Source organism: Idiotropiscis lumnitzeri, unplaced genomic scaffold, assembly GCF_059441095.1.
Source record: "Idiotropiscis lumnitzeri isolate Australia: NSW breed Sydney's pygmy pipehorse unplaced genomic scaffold, RoL_Ilum_1.0 HiC_scaffold_85, whole genome shotgun sequence".
Classification (NCBI taxonomy): Eukaryota; Metazoa; Chordata; class Actinopteri; order Syngnathiformes; family Syngnathidae; genus Idiotropiscis; species Idiotropiscis lumnitzeri.
Window position 1 is genome coordinate 611642 of NW_028283623.1, and position 21583 is coordinate 633224.

The window sequence follows — 21583 nt, forward strand, 5'->3', positions numbered from 1 at the left end:
GCGACACAGTAAGCCGAAGAGGAGCACCTTCCCCGGGCACGGGCGGTGCCAAGCGGCCCCTAAGTTTAACCGAATGGAAGCTCCGGGGGAGGAGGGTGGGCGTGTGTCACAGTTAAGCCGAATTGGAGCACCTCTTCCGCCCGGGCACGAGCGGAGCGCGAAGCTGTCAGTTATGAATGAATAAATGAATAAATAAATAAATAAATAAAGAATGGCACCTTTCATTTCACAGGGCACACCAGACGGCGTACCAGCAGGTAAAAGTCTGAGTAATTAAATAAATACAAAAAGAATGGCTGGGGAATAAAAAAATAATACGTTTTAATAATAATTTGTTTTTTTTGTTATAACATGAATTTCACTCTCTCTCTCCCCGTATATATATATATATATATATATATATATATATATATATATATATATATATATATATATATATATATATATTGTATTTTTTTTTTAAGCATTTTTGAAGGTGCGCCGCTACTTCGCGGATTTTCAGTTTTCGCGGGTGGTCTCGGTCCCCATTAACCGCGATAACCGAGGGTTCACTGTACTCCATAAAATTTACAAAAAGCGAGGTGAAACACTCAACCAGGGCTGCTCTGCATGTTGTGCTGGGCCACCTGGAACAACAGCGGAGCTATGCAAGGATGCTCTTTGTGGACTACAGCTCGGCATTCAACACGATCATCCCAGACATCCTCGTCGCCAAACTGGACACTCTCGGCCTCCCTGCCCTCACACGCATCTGGATTAAGGACTTTCTGACCAACAGACCCCAGACTGTGTTGCTCGGCCCCTACACGTCCTCCACCCTCATGCTGAGCACCGGTTCCCCCCAAGGATGCGTGCTGAGCCCTCTCCTGTACGCCCTCTACACCTACGACTGCAGCCCGGCCCACGGCAACAACACCATCGTCAAGTTTGCTGACGACACGACAGTGGTCGGTCTGATCTCGGAAGGTGACGAGACAGCCTACAGAGAGGAGGTAGGGAGACTGACAACTTGGTGCAAGGAGAACAGACTGCACCTTAACTCTGCTAAAACAAAGGAGATTGTCGTCGACTTCAGGAGGAACAAGACGCTGCCGCCCCCCCTCTGCATCGAAGGCGTGTGTGTGGAGAGGGTCCACACGTTCAAGTTCCTGGGAGTACAGATCTCCGATGACCTTTCTTGGAGTCACAACACCACAGCAGTGGTAAAGAAGGTCCGCCAACGTCTGCACTTCCTGAGAGTCCTCAGGAAATTCAACCTGGACAGGAAGCTGCTGCTGGCCTTCTACCACTCGTCCATCGAGAGCCTGCTGACGTACTGTGTCTCCACCTGGTACAGCGGCTGCACTGAGGCGGACAGAGTGAGGCTCCAGAGGACAGTCAAAACAGCGCAAAGGATTATTGGCTGCCCTCTCCCCTCGCTGTCGGACATCTACACCGCCCGGTGCCTCAGAAGGGCTCTCAACATCGTCAAAGACAATACCCACCCAAACTCACACCTGTTCGACCTGTTGCCCTCTGGCAGGCGCTACAGATGCATCAAATCAAGGACCAATAGACTGAGAAACAGTTTCTTTCCGAGAGCCATCTACATACTGAACTCTCACACACACACGAGACCACCCTAACCTTGCAAAACAGCATTGTGATGTGTTTCTATATGCCCTATTTAGTACTGAATTCCATTGCACTGTCTTATTTATTTATCTAATTTATATATTGTCTGTATTATTGTTGTATTGCACTGGAGAGGGGAGCCCTCTAATCTCGTTGCACACTTGAGTACAATGACAATAAAGGGATTTCTATTTCTATTCTATTCTTTTTTTAACTTTTCTCGAGGGCCATGGCGAGCCATTTAAAAAAAGCTGCACAACTAACGTATAAAATATTGATAAATTTGCTCTGCCTGATGTGTGTGTAAAGTTTCACGAGTTGTCGTTCATATTTAGAACCTCATAATCAGCGTTGTTTTATTGCCGAACAGTGCAATGCCACTCCCACAACTTTTCACGAAAAAGGATGAATTTCGTATTGTGACATCCTCATGGCCGAAACAGTCATCCGAGCATATATGAGGGCGACCTTGTTGAGTTGCACGGAGAAAAACATCCAAGAAAATAACTTGTATTAGCTTTTACCAGTTGGTGGCGCTACTACTACGATGAAAAATAAGTTGGTAGATGTCTTCAGGGCTGAAGTATCCTCAAATGTGTACAACTTCGAGAAGATAGGATCATCTGAGTCATGTTGCCGGAGCTTTTGTTGCCACAGAGTACAATCGGATTTTTCAGCACCGTAATAGCCACGCCTTTTGCCAAAACGTCACAAAATTCGGCAGAGAGTAAGATCATTGTCTTGAGTCTTTTCTGACTAATTTTCAGTCGGATTCGTCAAAAGGGCACCGTGCAGTACGTGAAAATTAAAATAAAAACAAATTTTTGATTCCACTTGGCGGCGCTGTGTGTATAACAAAATAATAACATTAAGATGTCTTCAGGTCGGGACCTTTTATTTACAGGTGAAGGTTTGGATTTTTAGGAGCATGTGCAGGGGCGTTATTAAGCATTCATTTATTTGTATTAGGTTCATTTTGTCTTCTTATTATTGATATTTGACTGATTCATTAAAAGCAGACAATTATGTTTTAGGTTAATTTTTTACCTGACATGTTTCGGCGAGTCTTTCGCCTTCTTCAGAGTGTCGCATGATGGTGTCTTGAGACCCGTCTTTATCAGCTGATGTTCCATGAGGGTGTGACTTACCTGTCAAAAAAATGAAAAATCAGAGCAGTAAAAGAACAAGCACAACATGAACATTACAAATCAGCAATCACTGACCACTGCAAAAGGGAAAACCACATCATGGACCGGGAGAAGGGCAGGGTCATCCGCACCGAAGAGAACACACAACAGCGCTGGATCAGAGAGGCCATTGAGATCTGCAAGCGAGGCATAAAAACCATGAACAGAGACAAGGGAGCCTTCATCCTCTCTACCACCTGGAGCAGCATCTTGGCGGAGTGAACGGACAGCGGGGGCGTGACTTGCCTTCATTCTTGTGACAGGTAAGTCACGCCCTCATGGAACATCAGCTGATAAAGACGGGCCACAAGACACCATCATGTGACACTCTGAAGAAGGCGAAAGACTTTCGTATTGTGACATCCTCAAGGCCTAAACACTCATCCGATCAAAAATAAGTTGGCAGCCGTCTTCAGGGCCTGAATATCCTCAAATGTGAAAAATTTCGAGAAGATGGATCATCTGAATCATTTTGCAGGAACTTTTGTTGCCACGGAGAATAATCAGACTCTGCGGCACCGTAATAGCCACGCCCTTCGAAGGAAAGTCACAAAAATAGGGATAGAGTAAGATCAATGTCTTGAGTCTTTTCTAGCCAATTTTCAATCGGATTCGTTAAAAGGGCACCGTGCAGGACGTCAAAATGTAAAAAATGATATTGATTGGCGCAAGGTGTATAACAGAATATAAACATATAGATGTCTTCAGGTACCGACTCTTTATGTACATGTGAAGTTTTGGATTTTTAGCAGCATGTGCAAGAGAGTTATTAAGCATTTTGTCCATTGCGGCGAAGGAAATCTTAAGTGAAAACTTCGAAGCCCCGCCCCCGTCATATAGTATTTTGGAAACAAAAAATTTTAGCCCCAGTGTTTGTCCCAGGTCTTAAGATGCTACAGACAGAATTTTAAGGCAATCAGATGAAGCCTTTAGGATCAGGGTGCAAAAGAATGACCCCTGTAAACATGCAAAAAAGGGCAAAAGTCGGACTTTCAAAAATTCATAACTCACTTCCTGTTCATATTAGACGTTTAAAATATCAAATTTCTCGCCATGCCCGATGAGACTGCCAAGTTTGGTGAGTTTTTGTGCATGTTTCGGGGGTCAAAAATGCAATCGAACAATCGGAAAAATAATAATAATAATAATTTCTACAAAAACAACAGGGACTTCGCAGTGGTCGCTGCTCAGGCCCTAATAATAATAATAATAATAAGAATAAAAGTAATAATATTTTCTACAAAAACAATAGGGACCTCGCAGCCGTCGCAGCTCGGGCCCTAATAACAATTTCTAGAAAAACAATAGGGACCTCGCAGCGGTCACTGCTCGGGCCCTAATAATAATAATAATAATAATTTCCACAAAAACAATGGGGACCTCGTAGCGGTCGCTGCTCGGGCCTGAATAATAATTTCTACAAAAACAATAGGGACATCGCCGCGGTCGCTGCTCGGGCCCCAATAATAATTTCGACACAAAGTCCATTGTGGTGACCCGCCCCCTTTTAAGTAAATTCAAAATGGCCGACTTCCTGTAAAACCTAGCTCATTGCTCCAAGAGACTTTTTTGTAGGTCTTGGTCTTATACATACAGTGAACCCTCGCTACTTGGCGGTTCACCTTTCGCGGGTTCAGTGCTTCGCGGGTCTAAAAAATATTCGGGGGCATTATAGTTTCGCCGAGCGGCACGACGGGGCGCTGGAGCGGTTAGACGGCCGGTGTGCGCCGAAGAAGAGCGTGGGCGAAGAAGAGAGTGGACGAAGAAGAGCACGTTCCCCCGGACACGATCGGTGGCGACGTTTCGCGCGGTTCGGACAGTACCAGAGCTCCGGCCGGCGTGCGTGGCAGTTAAGCCGTAGAGGAGAACCTTCCCAGGGCACGGGCGGTGCCAAGCGGCCCCTAAGTTTAACCGAATGGAAGCTCCGGAGGAGGAGGGCATGCTCGCGTCACAGTAAGCCGAAGAGGAGCACCTTCCCCGGGCACGGGCGGTTCCAAGCGGCCCCTAAGTTTAACCGAATGGAAGCTCCGGAGGAGGAGGGCATGCTCGCGTCACAGTAAGCCGAAGAGGAGCACCTTCCCCGGGCACGGGCGGTGCCAAGCGGCCCCTAAGTTTAACCGAATGGAAGCTCCGGGGGAGGAGGGCGGGTGTGTGTCACAGTTCAGCCGAATTGGAGCACCTCTTCCGCCCGGGCACGAGCGGAGCGCGAAGCTGTCAGTTATGAATGTATAGAAGAATAAATAAATAAATAAATAAAGAATGCCACCTTTCATTTCACAGGGCACACCGGACGGCGTACCAGCAGGTAAAAGTCGGAGTAATTAAATAAATACAAAAAGAATGGCTGGGGAATAAAAAAATAATACGTTTTAATAATAATTTGTTTTTTTTGTTATAACATGAATTTCACTCTCTCTCTCTCTCTCTCTCTCTCTCTCTCCCCCGTATATATATATATATATATATATATATATATATATATATATATATATATATATATATATATATTTATTCTATATATTGTATTTTCTTTTAAGCATTTTTGAAGGTGCGCCGCTACTCCGCGGATTTTCAGTTTCCGCGGGTGGTCTCGGTCCCCATTAACCGCGATAACCGAGGGTTCACTGTACTCCATAAAATTTACAAAAAGCGAGGTGAAACACTCAACCAGGGCTGCTTTTTTGAACATTTCTCGAGGGCCATGGCGAGCCATTTCAAAAAAGCTGCACAACTAACGTATAAAATATTGATAAATTTGCTCTGCCTGATGTGTGTGTCAAGTTTCACGAGTTGTCGTTCATATTTAGAACCTCATAATCAGCGTTGTTTTATTGCCAAACAGTGCAATGCCACTCCCACAACTTTTCACGAAAAAGGATGAATTTCGTATTGTGACATCCTCATGGCCGAAACAGTCCTCCGAGCATATATGAGGGCGACCTTGTTGAGTTGCACGGAGAAAAACATCCAAGAAAATAACTTGTATTAGCTTTTACCAGTTGGTGGCGCTACTACTACGATGAAAAATAAGTTGGTAGATGTCTTTAGGGCTGAAGTATCCTCAAATGTGTACAACTTCGAGAAGATAGGATCATCTGAGTCATGTTGCCGGAGCTTTTGTTGCCACAAAGTACAATCGGACTTTTCAGCACCGTAATAGCCACGCCTTTTGCCAAAACGTCACAAAACTCGGCAGAGAGTAAGATCATTGTCTTGAGTCTTTTCTGACTAATTTTCAGTCGGATTCGTCAAAAGGGCACGTTGCAGTACGTGAAAATTAAAATAAAAACAAATTTTTGATTCCACTTGGCGGCGCTGTGTGTATAACAAAATAATAACATTAAGATGTCTTCAGGTCGGGACATTTTATTTACAGGTGAAGGTTTGGATTTTTAGGAGCATGTGCAGGGGAGTTATTAAGCATTCATTTATTTGTATTAGGTTCATTTTGTCTTCTTATTATTGATATTTGACAGATTCATTAAAAGCAGACAATTATGTTTTCGGTAAATTTTTTACCTGACATGTTTCGGCGAGTCTTTCGCCTTCTTCAGAGTGTCGCATGATGGTGTCTTGAGACCCGTCTTTATCAGCTGATGTTCCATGAGGGTGTGACTTACCTGTCAAAAAAATGAAAAATCAGAGCAGTAAAAGAACAAGCACAACATGAACATTACAAATCAGCAATCACTGACCACTGCAAAAGGGAAAACCACATCATGGACCGGGAGAAGGGCAGGGTCATCCGCACAGAAGAGAACAAACAACAGCGCTGGATCAGAGAGGCCATTGAGATCTGCAAGCGAGGCATAAAAACCATGAACAGAGACAAGGTTGCCTTCATCCTCTCTACCACCTGGACCAGCATCTTGGCGGAGTTAACGGACAGCGGGGGGCGTGACTTGCCTTCATTCTTGTGACAGGTAAGTCACGCCCTCATGGAACATCAGCTGATAAAGACGGGCCACAAGACACCATCATGTGACACTCTGAAGAAGGCGAAAGACTTTCGTATTGTGACATCCTCAAGGCCTAAACACTCATCCGAGCAAATATAAGGTAGATTTTGTGAACCTGCCCGGAGAAAAACATCAACGAAAATAATTTGTATTTGTTTTAACCAGTTGGTGGCGCTACCACTGCGATCAAAAATAAGTTGGCAGCCGTCTTCAGGGCCTGAATATCCTCAAATGTGAAAAATTTCGAGAAGATGGATCATCTGAATCATTTTGCAGGAACTTTTGTTGCCACGGAGAATAATCAGACTCTGCGGCACCGCAATAGCCACGCCCTTCGAAGGAAAGTCACAAAAATAGGGATAGCGTAAGATCAATGTCTTGAGTCTTTTCTAGCCAATTTTCAATCGGATTCGTTAAAAGGGCACCGTGCAGTACGTCAAAATGTAAAAAATGATATTGATTGGCGCAAGGTGTATAACAGAATATAAACATATAGATGTCTTCAGGTACCGACTCTTTATGTACATGTGAAGTTTTGGATTTTTAGCAGCATGTGCATGAGAGTTATTAAGCATTTTGTCCATTGCGGCGAAGGAAATCTTAAGTGAAAACTTTGAAGCCCCGCCCCCGTCATATAGTATTTCGGAAACAAAAGATTTTAGCCCCAGTGTTTGTCCCAGGTCTTAAGATGCTACAGACAGAATTTTAAGGCAATCAGATGAAGCCTTTAGGATCAGGGTGCAAAAGAATGACCCCTGTAAACATGCAAAAAAGGGCAAAAGTCGGACTTTCAAAAATTCATAACTCACTTCCTGTTCATATTAGACGTTAAAATATCAAATTTTTCGCCATGCCCGATGAGACTGCCAAGTTTGGTGAGTTTTTGTGCATGTTTCGGGGGTCAAAAATGCGATCGAACAATCGGAAAAATAATAATAATTTCAACAAAAACAATAGCGACTTCGCAGCGGTCGCTGCTCAGGCCCTAATAATAATAATAATAATAATAATAATAAAAGTAATAATATTTTCTACAAAAACAATAGGGACCTCGCAGCCGTCGCAGCTCGGGCCCTAATAACAATTTCTAGAAAAACGATAGGGACCTCGCAGCGGTCACTGCTCGGGCCCTAATAATAATAATAATAATAATTTCCACAAAAACAATGGGGACCTCGTAGCGGTCGCTGCTCGGGCCCTAATAATCATTTCTACATAAACAATAGGGACCTCGCCGCGGTCGCTGCTCGGGCCCCAATAATAATTTCTACACAAAGTCCATTGTGGTGACCCGCCCCCTTTTAAGTAAATTCAAAATGGCCGACTTCCTGTAAAACCTAGCTTATTGCTCCAAGAGACTTTTTTGTAGGTCTTGGTCTTATACATACAGTGAACCCTCGCTACTTCGCGGTTCACCTTTCGCGGGTTCAGTGCTTCGCGGGTATAAAAAATATTCGGGGGCATTGTAGTTTCGCCGAGCGGCACGACGGGCGCTGGAGCGGTTAGACGGCCGGCGTGCGCCGAAGAAGAGCGTGGGCGAAGAGGAGAGTGGACGAAGAAGAGCACGTTCCCCCGGACACGATCGGTGGCGACGTTTCGCGCGGTTCGGACCGTACCAGGGCTCCGGCCGGCGTGCGTGGCAGTTAAGCCGTAGAGGAGCACCGTCCCCGGGCACGGGCGGTGCCAAGCGGCCCCTAAGTTTAACCGAATGGAAGCTCTGGAGGAGGAGGGCATGCTCGCGTCACAGTAAGCCGAAGAGGAGCACCTTCCCCGGGCACGGGCGGTTCCAAGCGGCCCCTAAGTTTAACCAAATGGAAGCTCCGGAGGAGGAGGGCATGCTCGCGTCACAGTAAGCCGAAGAGGAGCACCTTCGCCGGGCACGGGCGGTTCCAAGCGGCCCCTAAGTTTAACCGAATGGAAGCTCCGGAGGAGGCGGGCATGCTCGCGTCACAGTAAGCCGAAGAGGAGCACCTTCCCCGGGCACGGGCGGTGCCAAGCGGCCCCTAAGTTTAACCGAATGGAAGCTCCGGGGGAGGAGGGCGGGCGTGTGTCACAGTTAAGCCGAATTGGAACACCTCTTCCGCCCGGGCACGAACGGAGCGCGAAGCTGTCAGTTATGAATGAATAAATGAATAAATAAATAAATAAATAAAGAATGCCACCTTTCATTTCACAGGGAACACCGGACGGCGTACCAGCAGGTAAAAGTCGGAGTAATTAAATAAATACAAAAAGAATGGCTGGGGAATAAAAAAATAATACGTTTTAATAATAATTTGTTTTTTTTGTTATAACATGAATTTCACTCTCTCTCTCTCTCTCCCCGTATATATATATACATATATATATATATATATATATATATACATATATATATATATATATATGTATATATATATATACATATATATATATATATATATGTATATATATATATACATATATATATATATATACATATATATATATATACATATATATATACATATATATATACATATATATATATATATATATGTATATATATATATACATATATATATATATATATGTATATATATATATACATATATATATATATATACATATATATATATATATATGTATATATATATATACATATATATATATATATATACATATATATATACATATATATGTATATATATATATACATATATATATATACATATATATATATATATATACATATATATATACATATATATATATATATACGTATATATATATATATACATATATATATATATATACGTATATATATATATATATACATATATATATATATATACATATATACATATATATACATATATATATATATATACATATATATATATATATACATATATATATATATATATATATATATATATATTTATTATATATATTGTATTTTCTTTTAAGCATTTTTGAAGGTGCGCCGCTACTTCGCGGATTTTCAGTTTCCGCGGGTGGTCTCGGTCCCCATTAACCGCGATAACCGAGGGTTCACTGTACTCCATAAAATTTACAAAAAGCGAGGTGAAACACTCAACCAGGGCTGCTTTTTTGAACATTTCTCGAGGGCCATGGCGAGCCATTTCAAAAAAGCTGCACAACTAACGTATAAAATATTGATAAATTTGCTCTGCCTGATGTGTGTCTCAAGTTTCACGAGTTGTCGTTCATATTTAGAACCTCATAATCAGCGTTGTTTTATTGCCAAAAAGTGCAATGCCACTCCCACAACTTTTCACGAAAAAGGATGAATTTCGTATTGTGACATCCTCATGGCCGAAACAGTCCTCCGAGCATATATGAGGGCGACCTTGTTGAGTTGCACGGACAAAAACATCCAAGAAAATAACTTGTATTAGCTTTTACCAGTTGGTGGCGCTACTACTACGATGAAAAATAAGTTGGTAGATGTCTTCAGGGCTGAAGTATCCTCAAATGTGTACAACTTCGAGAAGATAGGATCATCTGAGTCATGTTGCCGGAGCTTTTGTTGCCACAAAGTACAATCGGACTTTTCAGCACCGTAATTGCCACGCCTTTTGCCAAAACGTCACAAAACTCGGCAGAGAGTAAGATCATTGTCTTGAGTCTTTTCTGACTAATTTTCAGTCGGATTCGTCAAAAGGGCACCGTGCAGTACGTGAAAATTAAAATAAAAACAAATTTTTGATTCCACTTGGCGGCGCTGTGTGTATAACAAAATAATAACATTAAGATGTCTTCAGGTCGGGACATTTTATTTACAGGTGAATGTTTGGATTTTTAGGAGCATGTGCAGGGGAGTTATTAAGCATTCATTTATTTGTATTAGGTTCATTTTGTCTTCTTATTATTGATATTTGACAGATTCATTAAAAGCAGACAATTATGTTTTCGGTAAAATTTTTTACCTGACATGTTTCGGCGAGTCTTTCGCCTTCTTCAGAGTGTCGCATGATGGTGTCTTGAGACCCGTCTTTATCAGCTGATGTTCCATGAGGGTGTGACTTACCTGTCAAAAAAATGAAAAATCAGAGCAGTAAAAGAACAAGCACAACATGAACATTACAAATCAGCAATCACTGACCACTGCAAAAGGGAAAACCACATCATGGACCGGGAGAAGGGCAGGGTCATCGGCACCGAAGAGAACAAACAACAGCGCTGGATCAGAGAGGCCATTGAGATCTGCAAGCGAGGCATAAAAACCATGAACAGAGACAAGGGAGCCTTCATCCTCTCTACCACCTGGAGCAGCATCTTGGCGGAGTTAACGGACAGCGGGGGGCGTGACTTGCCTTCATTCTTGTGACAGGTAAGTCACGCCCTCATGGAACATCAGCTGATAAAGACGGGCCACAAGACACCATCATGTGACACTCTGAAGAAGGCGAAAGACTTTCGTATTGTGACATCCTCAAGGCCTAAACACTCATCCGAGCAAATATAAGGTAGATTTTGTTAACCTGCCCGGAGAAAAACATCAACGAAAATAATTTGTATTTGTTTTAACCAGTTGGTGGCGCTACCACTGCGATCAAAAATAAGTTGGCAGCCGTCTTCAGGGCCTGAATATCCTCAAATGTGAAAAATTTCGAGAAGATGGATCATCTGAATCATTTTGCAGGAACTTTTGTTGCCACGGAGAATAATCAGACTCTGCGGCACCGTAATAGCCACGCCCTTCGAAGGAAAGTCACAAAAATAGGGATAGAGTAAGATCAATGTCTTGAGTCTTTTCTAGCCAATTTTCAATCGGATTCGTTAAAAGGGCACCGTGCAGTACGTCAAAATGTAAAAAATGATATTGATTGGCGCAAGGTGTATAACTGAATATAAACATATAGATGTCTTCAGGTACCGACTCTTTATGTACATGTGAAGTTTTGGATTTTTAGCAGCATGTGCAAGAGAGTTATTAAGCATTTTGTCCATTGCGGCGAAGGAAATCTTAAGTGAAAACTTCGAAGCCCCGCCCCCGTCATATAGTATTTCGGAAACAAAAAATTTTAGTCCCAGTGTTTGTCCCAGGTCTTAAGATGCTACAGACAGAATTTTAAGGCAATCAGATGAAGCCTTTAGGATCAGGGTGCAAAAGAATGACCCCTGTAAACATGCAAAAAAGGGCAAAAGTCGGACTTTCAAAAATTCATAACTCACTTCCTGTTCATATTAGACGTTAAAATATCAAATTTTTCGCCATGCCCGATGAGACTGCCAAGTTTGGTGAATTTTTGTGCATGTTTCGGGGGACAAAAATGCAATCGAACAATCGCAAAAATAATAATAATAATAATTTCTACAAAAACAATAGGGACTTCGCAGCGGTCGCTGCTCAGGCCCTAATAATAATAATAATAATAATAATAATAAAAGTAATAATATTTTCTACAAAAACAGTAGGGACCTCGCAGCCGTCGCAGCTTGGGCCCTAATAACAATTTCTAGAAAAACAATAGGGACCTCGCAGCGGTCACTGCTCGGGCCCTAATAATAATAATAATAAAAATAATAATAATTTCCACAAAAACAATGGGGACCTCGTAGCGGTCGCTGCTCGGGCCCTAATAATAATTTCTACATAAACAATAGGGACCTCGCCGCGGTCGCTGCTCGGGCCCCAATAATAATTTCTACACAAAGTCCATTGTGGTGACCCGCCCCTTTTAAGTAAATTCAAAATGGCCGACTTCCTGTAAAACCTAGCTCATTGCTCCAAGAGACTTTTTTGTAGGTCTTGGTCTTATACATACGGTGAACCCTCGCTACTTCGCGGTTCACCTTTCGCGGGTTCAGTGCTTCGCGGGTATAAAAAATATTCGGGGGCATTGTAGTTTCGCCGAGCGGCACGACGGGCGCTGGAGCGGTTAGACGGCCGGCGTGCGCCGAAGAAGAGCGTGGGCGAAGAGGAGAGTGGACGAAGAAGAGCACGTTCCCCCGGACACGATCGGTGGCGACGTTTCGCGCGGTTCGGACCGTACCAGAGCTCCGGCCGGCGTGCGTGGCAGTTAAGCCGTAGAGGAGTACCTTCCCCGGGCACGGGCGGTGCCAAGCGGCCCCTAAGTTTAACCGAATGGAAGCTCCGGAGGAGGAGGGCATGCTCGCGTCACAGTAAGCCAAAGAGGAGCACCTTCCCCGGGCACGGGCGGTTCCAAGCGGCCCCTAAGTTTAACCGAATGGAAGCTCCGGAGGAGGCGGGCATGCTCGCGTCACAGTAAGCCAAAGAGGAGCACCTTCCCCGGGCACGGGCGGTGCCAAGCGGCCCCTAAGTTTAACCGAATGGAAGCTCCGGGGCAGGAGGGCGGGCGTGTGTCACAGTAAAGCCGAATTGGAACACCTCTTCCGCCCGGGCACGAACGGAGCGCGAAGCTGTCAGTTATGAATGAATAAATGAATAAATAAATAAATAAATAAAGAATGCCACCTTTCATTTCACAGGGCACACCGGACGGCGTACCAGCAGGTAAAAGTCGGAGTAATTAAATAAATACAAAAAGAATGGCTGGGGAATAAAAAAATAATACGTTTTAATAATAATTTGGTTTTTTTGTTATAACATGAATTTCACTCTCTCTCTCTGTCTATATATATATATATATATATATATATATATATATATATATATATATATATATTTATTATATATATTGTATTTTTTTTTAAGCATTTTTTAAGGTGCGCCGCTACTTCGCGGATTTTCAGTTTTCGCGGGTGGTCTCTGTCCCCATTAACCGCGATAACCGAGGGTTCACTGTACTCCATAAAATTTACAAAAAGCAAGGTGAAACACTCAACCAGGGCTGCTTTTTTTAACATTTCTCGAGGGCCATGGCGAGCCATTTCAAAAAAGCTGCACAACTAACGTATAAAATATTGATAAATTTGCTCTGCCTGATGTGTGTGTAAAGTTTCACGAGTTGTCGTTCATATTTAGAACCTCATAATCAGCGTTGTTTTATTGCCGAACAGTGCAATGCCACTCCCACAACTTTTCACGAAAAAGGATGAATTTCGTATTGTGACATCCTCATGGCCGAAACAGTCATCCGAGCATATATGAGGGCGACCTTGTTGAGTTGCACGGAGAAAAACATCCAAGAAAATAACTTGTATTAGCTTTTACCAGTTGGTGGCGCTACTACTACGATGAAAAATAAGTTGGTAGATGTCTTCAGGGCTGAAGTATCCTCAAATGTGTACAACTTCGAGAAGATAGGATCATCTGAGTCATGTTGCCGGAGCTTTTGTTGCCACAAAGTACAATCGGATTTTTCAGCACCGTAATAGCCACGACTTTTGCCAAAACGTCACAAAATTCGGCAGAGAGTAAGATCATTGTCTTGAGTCTTTTCTGACTAATTTTCAGTCGGATTCGTCAAAAGGGCACCGTGCAGTACGTGAAAATTAAAATAAAAACACATTTTTGATTCCACTTGGCGGCGCTGTGTGTATAACAAAATAATAACATTAAGATGTCTTCAGGTCGGGACGTTTTATTTACAGGTGAAGGTTTGGATTTTTAGGAGCATGTGCAGGGGCGTTATTAAGCATTCATTTATTTGTATTAGGTTCATTTTGTCTTCTTATTATTGATATTTGACTGATTCATTAAAAGCAGACAATTATGTTTTAGGTTAATTTTTTACCTGACATGTTTCGGCGAGTCTTTCGCCTTCTTCAGAGTGTCGCATGATGGTGTCTTGAGACCCGTCTTTATCAGCTGATGTTCCATGAGGGTGTGACTTACCTGTCAAAAAAATGAAAAATCAGAGCAGTAAAAGAACAAGCACAACATGAACATTACAAATCAGCAATCACTAACCACTGCAAAAGGGAAAACCACATCATGGACCGGGAGAAGGGCAGGGTCATCCGCACCGAAGAGAACAAACAACAGCGCTGGATCAGAGAGGCCATTGAGATCTGCAAGCGAGGCATAAAAACCATGAACAGAGACAAGGGAGCCTTCATCCTCTCTACCACCTGGAGCAGCATCTTGGCGGAGTGAACGGACAGCGGGGGGCGTGACTTGCCTTCATTCTTGTGACAGGTAAGTCACGCCCTCATGGAACATCAGCTGATAAAGACGGGCCACAAGACACCATCATGTGACACTCTGAAGAAGGCGAAAGACTTTCGTATTGTGACATCCTCAAGTCCTAAACACTCATCCGAGCAAATATAAGGTAGATTTTGTTAACCTGCCCGGAGAAAAACATCAACGAAAATAATTTGTATTTGTTTTAACCAGTTGGTGGCGCTACCACTGCGATCAAAAATAAGTTGGCAGCCGTCTTCAGGGCCTGAATATCCTCAAATGTGAAAAAGTTCAAGAAGATGGATCATCTGAATCATTTTGCAGGAACTTTTGTTGCCACGGAGAATAATCAGACTCTGCGGCACCGTAATAGCCACGCCCTTCGAAGGAAAGTCACAAAAATAGGGATAGAGTAAGATCAATGTCTTGAGTCTTTTCTAGCCAATTTTCAATCGGATTCGTTAAAAGGGCACCGTGCAGTACGTCAAAATGTAAAAAATGATATTGATTGGCGCAAGGTGTATAACTGAATATAAACATATAGATGTTTTCAGGTACCGACTCTTTATGTACATGTGAAGTTTTGGATTTTTAGCAGCATGTGCAGAGAGTTATTAAGCATTTTGTCCATTGCGGCGAAGGAAATCTTAAGTGAAAACTTCGAAGCCCCGCCCCCGTCATATAGTATTTCGGAAACAAAAAATTTTAGCCCCAGTGTTGGTCCCAGGTCTTAAGATGCTACAGACAGAATTTTAAGGCAATCAGATGAAGCCTTTAGGATCAGGGTGCAAAAGAATGACCCCTGTAAACATGCAAAAAAGGGCAAAAGTCGGACTTTCAAAAATTCATAACTCACTTCCTATTCATATTAGACATTAAAATATCACATTTTTCGCCATGCCCGATGAGACTGCCAAGTTTGGTGAATTTTTGTGCATGTTTCGGGGGTCAAAAATGCAATCGAACAATCGGAAAAATAATAATAATAATAATTTCTACAAAAACAATAGGGACTTCGCAGGGGTCGCTGCTCAGGCCCTAATAATAATAATAATAATAATAAGAGAAGATAAGATAAGATGTCCTTTATTAGTCCCACAATGGGGGCCAAGGCGAGCAGTGGCGACGGGTCGTCGGATGCTGCCGCGGCCAGAGCGGGGCGCGGTGGTGGGTCCTCGTGCGTCGCCGAGACTGAGGCGTGACGCGGCGGCGGACCGTCGTCCATCGCGGGCACCGGAACCGGGAGCGGCGGCTGGTCGTCGACCCCTGCCGAGACAAGAATGTGGAGCGGCGGTGAGTCGCCGTCCACCGCCGAGGCAGAAACCAGGAGCGGCCGTGGGTCGTCGAGCGCTGCCGGAGCCAAGGCGAGCAGTGGCGACGGGTCGTCGGATGCTGCCGAGGCCAGAGCGGGGTGCGATGGTGGGTCGTCGTGCGTCGCCGAGGCTGAGGCGTGACTCGGCGGCGGACCGTCGTCCATCGCAGGCACCGGGACCGGGAGCGGCGGCGCTTCATCAGGCGCCGCTGGGACCGATACGGCAGGCGACTGCTCGTCGTCCACCACGGGTGCAGGGACCGGGAGTGACGGCTGCGGGCCGTGTTCTGCCAAAACGTGAGCTTGGAGCGGAGGCAAGGCGTGCCCCACCGGAACATGGGCTTGGGACGGACGCACAACGTGCTCCGCCGGAACGTGAGCTTGGGACGGACGCGCAGCGTGCTCCTCCTGAACGTGAACCTGGGTCGGAAGCAGGGTGTGCTTCCCCTGAACGTGGACTTGGGACGGACGCACAACGTGCTCCGCCTGAACGTGAGCTTGGGACGGACGCACAGCGTGCTCCGCCTGAACGTGAGCTTGGGACGGACGCACAGCGTGCTCCGCCTGAACGTGAACTAGGGACGGACGCCGGACGGGCTCCGCGTGAACGTGAACTTGGGTCGGGGGCAGGATGTGCTCCGCCTGAACGTGAACTTGGTTCGGGCGCACAGCGTGCTCCGCTGGATCGGGAGCTGGGATCGCCATTGGGGCCCCGGGACGGGGCTCGGCCGCTGACGGGGAGCCGGGACACGGCTCAGCAGCTGGCGGGGAGCCGGGACTGGGCTCAGCAGCTGGCGGGGAGCCGGGACTGGGCTCAGCAGCTGGCGGGGAGCCGGGACTGGGCTCAGCAGCTGGCGGGGAGCCGGGACTGGGCTCAGCAGCTGGCGGGGAGCCGGGACTGGGCTCAGCAGCTGGCGGGAAGCCGGGACTGGGCTCAGCAGCTGGCGGGGAGCCGGGACTGGGCTCAGCAGCTGGCGGGGAGCCGGGACAGGGCTCAGCAGCTGGCGGGGAGCCGGGACAGGGCTCAGCAGCTGGCGGGGAGCCGGGACAGGGCTCAGCAGCTGGCGGGGAGCCGGGACAGGGCTCAGCAGCTGGCGGGGAGCCGGGACAGGGCTCAGCAGCTGGCGGGGAGCCGGAACGGGGCTCGGCCGCCTTCGAGGAGTCGGCACGGGACTCTGGAGGCTGCGGCTCGCATGGAGGCGGCGGGGTCCGTGCAGCGGGAGCTGCATTGGTCACTGCTGCAGGCGTGGAGGCGACAGCGGGCCGGGTGCAGCAGTCGATCCGGGCACAGCCGAACCGGGAACCCTGATCCCTGTCAGCCTGCCGCCATAGGGAATCAGGAAAACGGGAGACCTGAGGGACCGTGACTGCGGGGGCTGGTGAACGCGAGCTAGGAGAAGCCAGGGGAGCGTGATCCGGTGCTGAAACTGATGGTGAACGATGTGCGCGACGTGACCGTGACTTCCGGGATTTGGGACGTGAAGCGCGCGAGGGGGAGTGGGAGGTGGTCGCGAAAAACTCAAATGGCTCGGGGGGAGGAGGGTGACGGCTCAAAAATAACTCCGCGTTGCGCTGAGCGACTAAGAGAGTGGCAATATATTCAAAATCATAGTCGTGATCTGGATCGGAAAAAATGTGAGGGGCAAGGTGCTCAAAATCAAACTCGTGACCGGACTTACTCGAACCGTGAGGGGGTGAAAGGGCTTGGTGCTCAAAATCGTCCTCGTAATCCGAATCTATGATCAGGTGAGGGGGTATGACAGGCTGGTAATCGGTGCTGTAATCGGGGGGCAAAAGGGGAGAAACAGACGTCGAGCGAAAAATGGAACCTACTTGAAGGACACGGGGTTGGTCGGCAGGCTGAGGGGGGTTGTCCGTCCGGCGGCGTCATGAGCCTCTCGCTGGGTCCTTCTTTGGTCGGGTCATTCTGTCAGGACTCGCCGGTCGGCGAGGAGGAGGTGGACCCAAAAGGCGAGGAGGCAGAGAGGTCAGAAACATGAAGGGAATTTATTAACTGAAACAACCAGGGCAAACAATGTGGCAGGGTGAAAAATAACAAAAGACAAACTTAACGTGACCAGACTGGGAGGCAGGGCGAGGAACAACACTGAAAGACGGGAACGAAGAGGGGAACCAGAGCATGAACATGAACAAGGAGCAGAACGTGAACAAAGGTGGTCGTGGCTGTCCGTGATTTTCGGCAATGACCCGACACTGGGTTGAGAGCATGGAAGGCTTAAGTAGTCCGGTAATCAGGGGAGCAGATGGGGAGCAGGTGTGTGATCGTTGATGAGGAGCAGGTGCGTGGCTGGTGAGGGCGAGGTGCTGAGGGGAAACGCCCCTGCTCAGCTGATCAAAACAGACAGGAAAAGGCACATGGCAGGAAGGAGGGGAGAAAATAACAACAAAAACAATAACAAAAACCGCATGCATATGAAAACAATAACAAAAGGCTGTCATGCCCGACGCGGATCATGACAAGCACAACATGAACATTACAAATCAGCAATCACTGACCACTGCAAAAGGGAAAACCACATCATGGACCGGGAGAAGGGCAGGGTCATCCGCACCGAAGAGAACGAACAACAGCGCTGGATCAGAGAGGCCATTGAGATCTGCAAGCGAGGCATAAAAACCATGAACAGAGACAAGGGAGCCTTCATCCTCTCTACCACCTGGAGCAGCATCTTGGCGGAGTGAACGGACAGCGGGGGGCGTGACTTGCCTTCATTCTTGTGACAGGTAAGTCACGCCCTCATGGAACATCAGCTGATAAAGACGGGTCACAAGACACCATCATGTGACACTCTGAAGAAGGCGAAAGACTTTCGTATTGTGACATCCTCAAGGCCTAAACACTCATCCGAGCAAATATAAGGTAGATTTTGTTAACCTGCCCGGAGAAAAAAATCAACGAAAATAATTTGTATTTGTTTTAACCAGTTGGTGGCGCTACCACTGCGATCAAAAATAAGTTGGCAGCCGTCTTCAGGGCCTGAATATCCTCAAATGTGAAAAATTTCGAGAAGATGGATCATCTGAATCATTTTGCAGGAACTTTTGTTGCCACGGAGAATAATCAGACTCTGCGGCACCGTAATAGCCACGCCCTTCGAAGGAAAGTCACAAAAATAGGGATAGAGTAAGATCAATGTCTTGAGTCTTTTCTAGCCAATTTTCAATCGGATTCGTTAAAAGGGCACCGTGCAGTACGTCAAAATGTAAAAAATGATATTGATTGGCGCAAGGTGTATAACTGAATATAAACATATAGATGTCTTCAGGTACCGACTCTTTATGTACATGTGAAGTTTTGGATTTTTAGCAGCATGTGCAAGAGAGTTATTAAGCATTTTGTCCATTGCGGCGAAGGAAATCTTAAGTGAAAACTTCGAAGCCCCGCCCCCGTCATATAGTATTTCGGAAACAAAAAATTTTAGTCCCAGTGTTTGTCCCAGGTCTTAAGATGCTACAGACAGAATTTTAAGGCAATCAGATGAAGCCTTTAGGATCAGGGTGCAAAAGAATGACCCCTGTAAACATGCAAAAAAGGGCAAAAGTCGGACTTTCAAAAATTCATAACTCACTTCCTGTTCATATTAGACGTTAAAATATCAAATTTTTCGCCATGCCCGATGAGACTGCCAAGTTTGGTGAATTTTTGTGCATGTTTCGGGGGACAAAAATGCAATCGAACAATCGGAAAAATAATAATAATAATAATTTCTACAAAAACAATAGGGACTTCGCAGCGGTCGCTGCTCAGGCCCTAATAATAATAATAATAATAATAATAATAAAAGTAATAATATTTTCTACAAAAACAGTAGGGACCTCGCAGCCGTCGCAGCTTGGGCCCTAATAACAATTTCTAGAAAAACAATAGGGACCTCGCAGCGGTCACTGCTCGGGCCCTAATAATAATAATAATAAAAATAATAATAATTTCCACAAAAACAATGGGGACCTCGTAGCGGTCGCTGCTCGGGCCCTAATAATAATTTCTACATAAACAATAGGGACCTCGCCGCGGTCGCTGCTCGGGCCCCAATAATAATTTCTACACAAAGTCCATTGTGGTGACCCGCCCCTTTTAAGTAAATTCAAAATGGCCGACTTCCTGTAAAACCTAGCTCATTGCTCCAAGAGACTTTTTTGTAGGTCTTGGTCTTATACATACGGTGAACCCTCGCTACTTCGCGGTTCACCTTTCGCGGGTTCAGTGCTTCGCGGGTATAAAAAATATTCGGGGGCATTGTAGTTTCGCCGAGCGGCACGACGGGCGCTGGAGCGGTTAGACGGCCGGCGTGCGCCGAAGAAGAGCGTGGGCGAAGAGGAGAGTGGACGAAGAAGAGCACGTTCCCCCGGACACGATCGGTGGCGACGTTTCGCGCGGTTCGGACCGTACCAGAGCTCCGGCCGGCGTGCGTGGCAGTTAAGCCGTAGAGGAGTACCTTCCCCGGGCACGGGCGGTGCCAAGCGGCCCCTAAGTTTAACCGAATGGAAGCTCCGGAGGAGGAGGGCATGCTCGCGTCACAGTAAGCCAAAGAGGAGCACCTTCCCCGGGCACGGGCGGTTCCAAGCGGCCCCTAAGTTTAACCGAATGGAAGCTCCGGAGGAGGCGGGCATGCTCGCGTCACAGTAAGCCAAAGAGGAGCACCTTCCCCGGGCACGGGCGGTGCCAAGCGGCCCCTAAGTTTAACCGAATGGAAGCTCCGGGGCAGGAGGGCGGGCGTGTGTCACAGTAAAGCCGAATTGGAACACCTCTTCCGCCCGGGCACGAACGGAGCGCGAAGCTGTCAGTTATGAATGAATAAATGAATAAATAAATAAATAAATAAAGAATGCCACCTTTCATTTCACAGGGCACACCGGACGGCGTACCAGCAGGTAAAAGTCGGAGTAATTAAATAAATACAAAAAGAATGGCTGGGGAATAAAAAAATAATACGTTTTAATAATAATTTGGTTTTTTTGTTATAACATGAATTTCACTCTCTCTCTCTGTCTATATATATATATATATATATATATATATATATATATATATATATATATATTTATTATATATATTGTATTTTTTTTTAAGCATTTTTTAAGGTGCGCCGCTACTTCGCGGATTTTCAGTTTTCGCGGGTGGTCTCTGTCCCCATTAACCGCGATAACCGAGGGTTCACTGTACTCCATAAAATTTACAAAAAGCAAGGTGAAACACTCAACCAGGGCTGCTTTTTTTAACATTTCTCGAGGGCCATGGCGAGCCATTTCAAAAAAGCTGCACAACTAACGTATAAAATATTGATAAATTTGCTCTGCCTGATGTGTGTGTAAAGTTTCACGAGTTGTCGTTCATATTTAGAACCTCATAATCAGCGTTGTTTTATTGCCGAACAGTGCAATGCCACTCCCACAACTTTTCACGAAAAAGGATGAATTTCGTATTGTGACATCCTCATGGCCGAAACAGTCA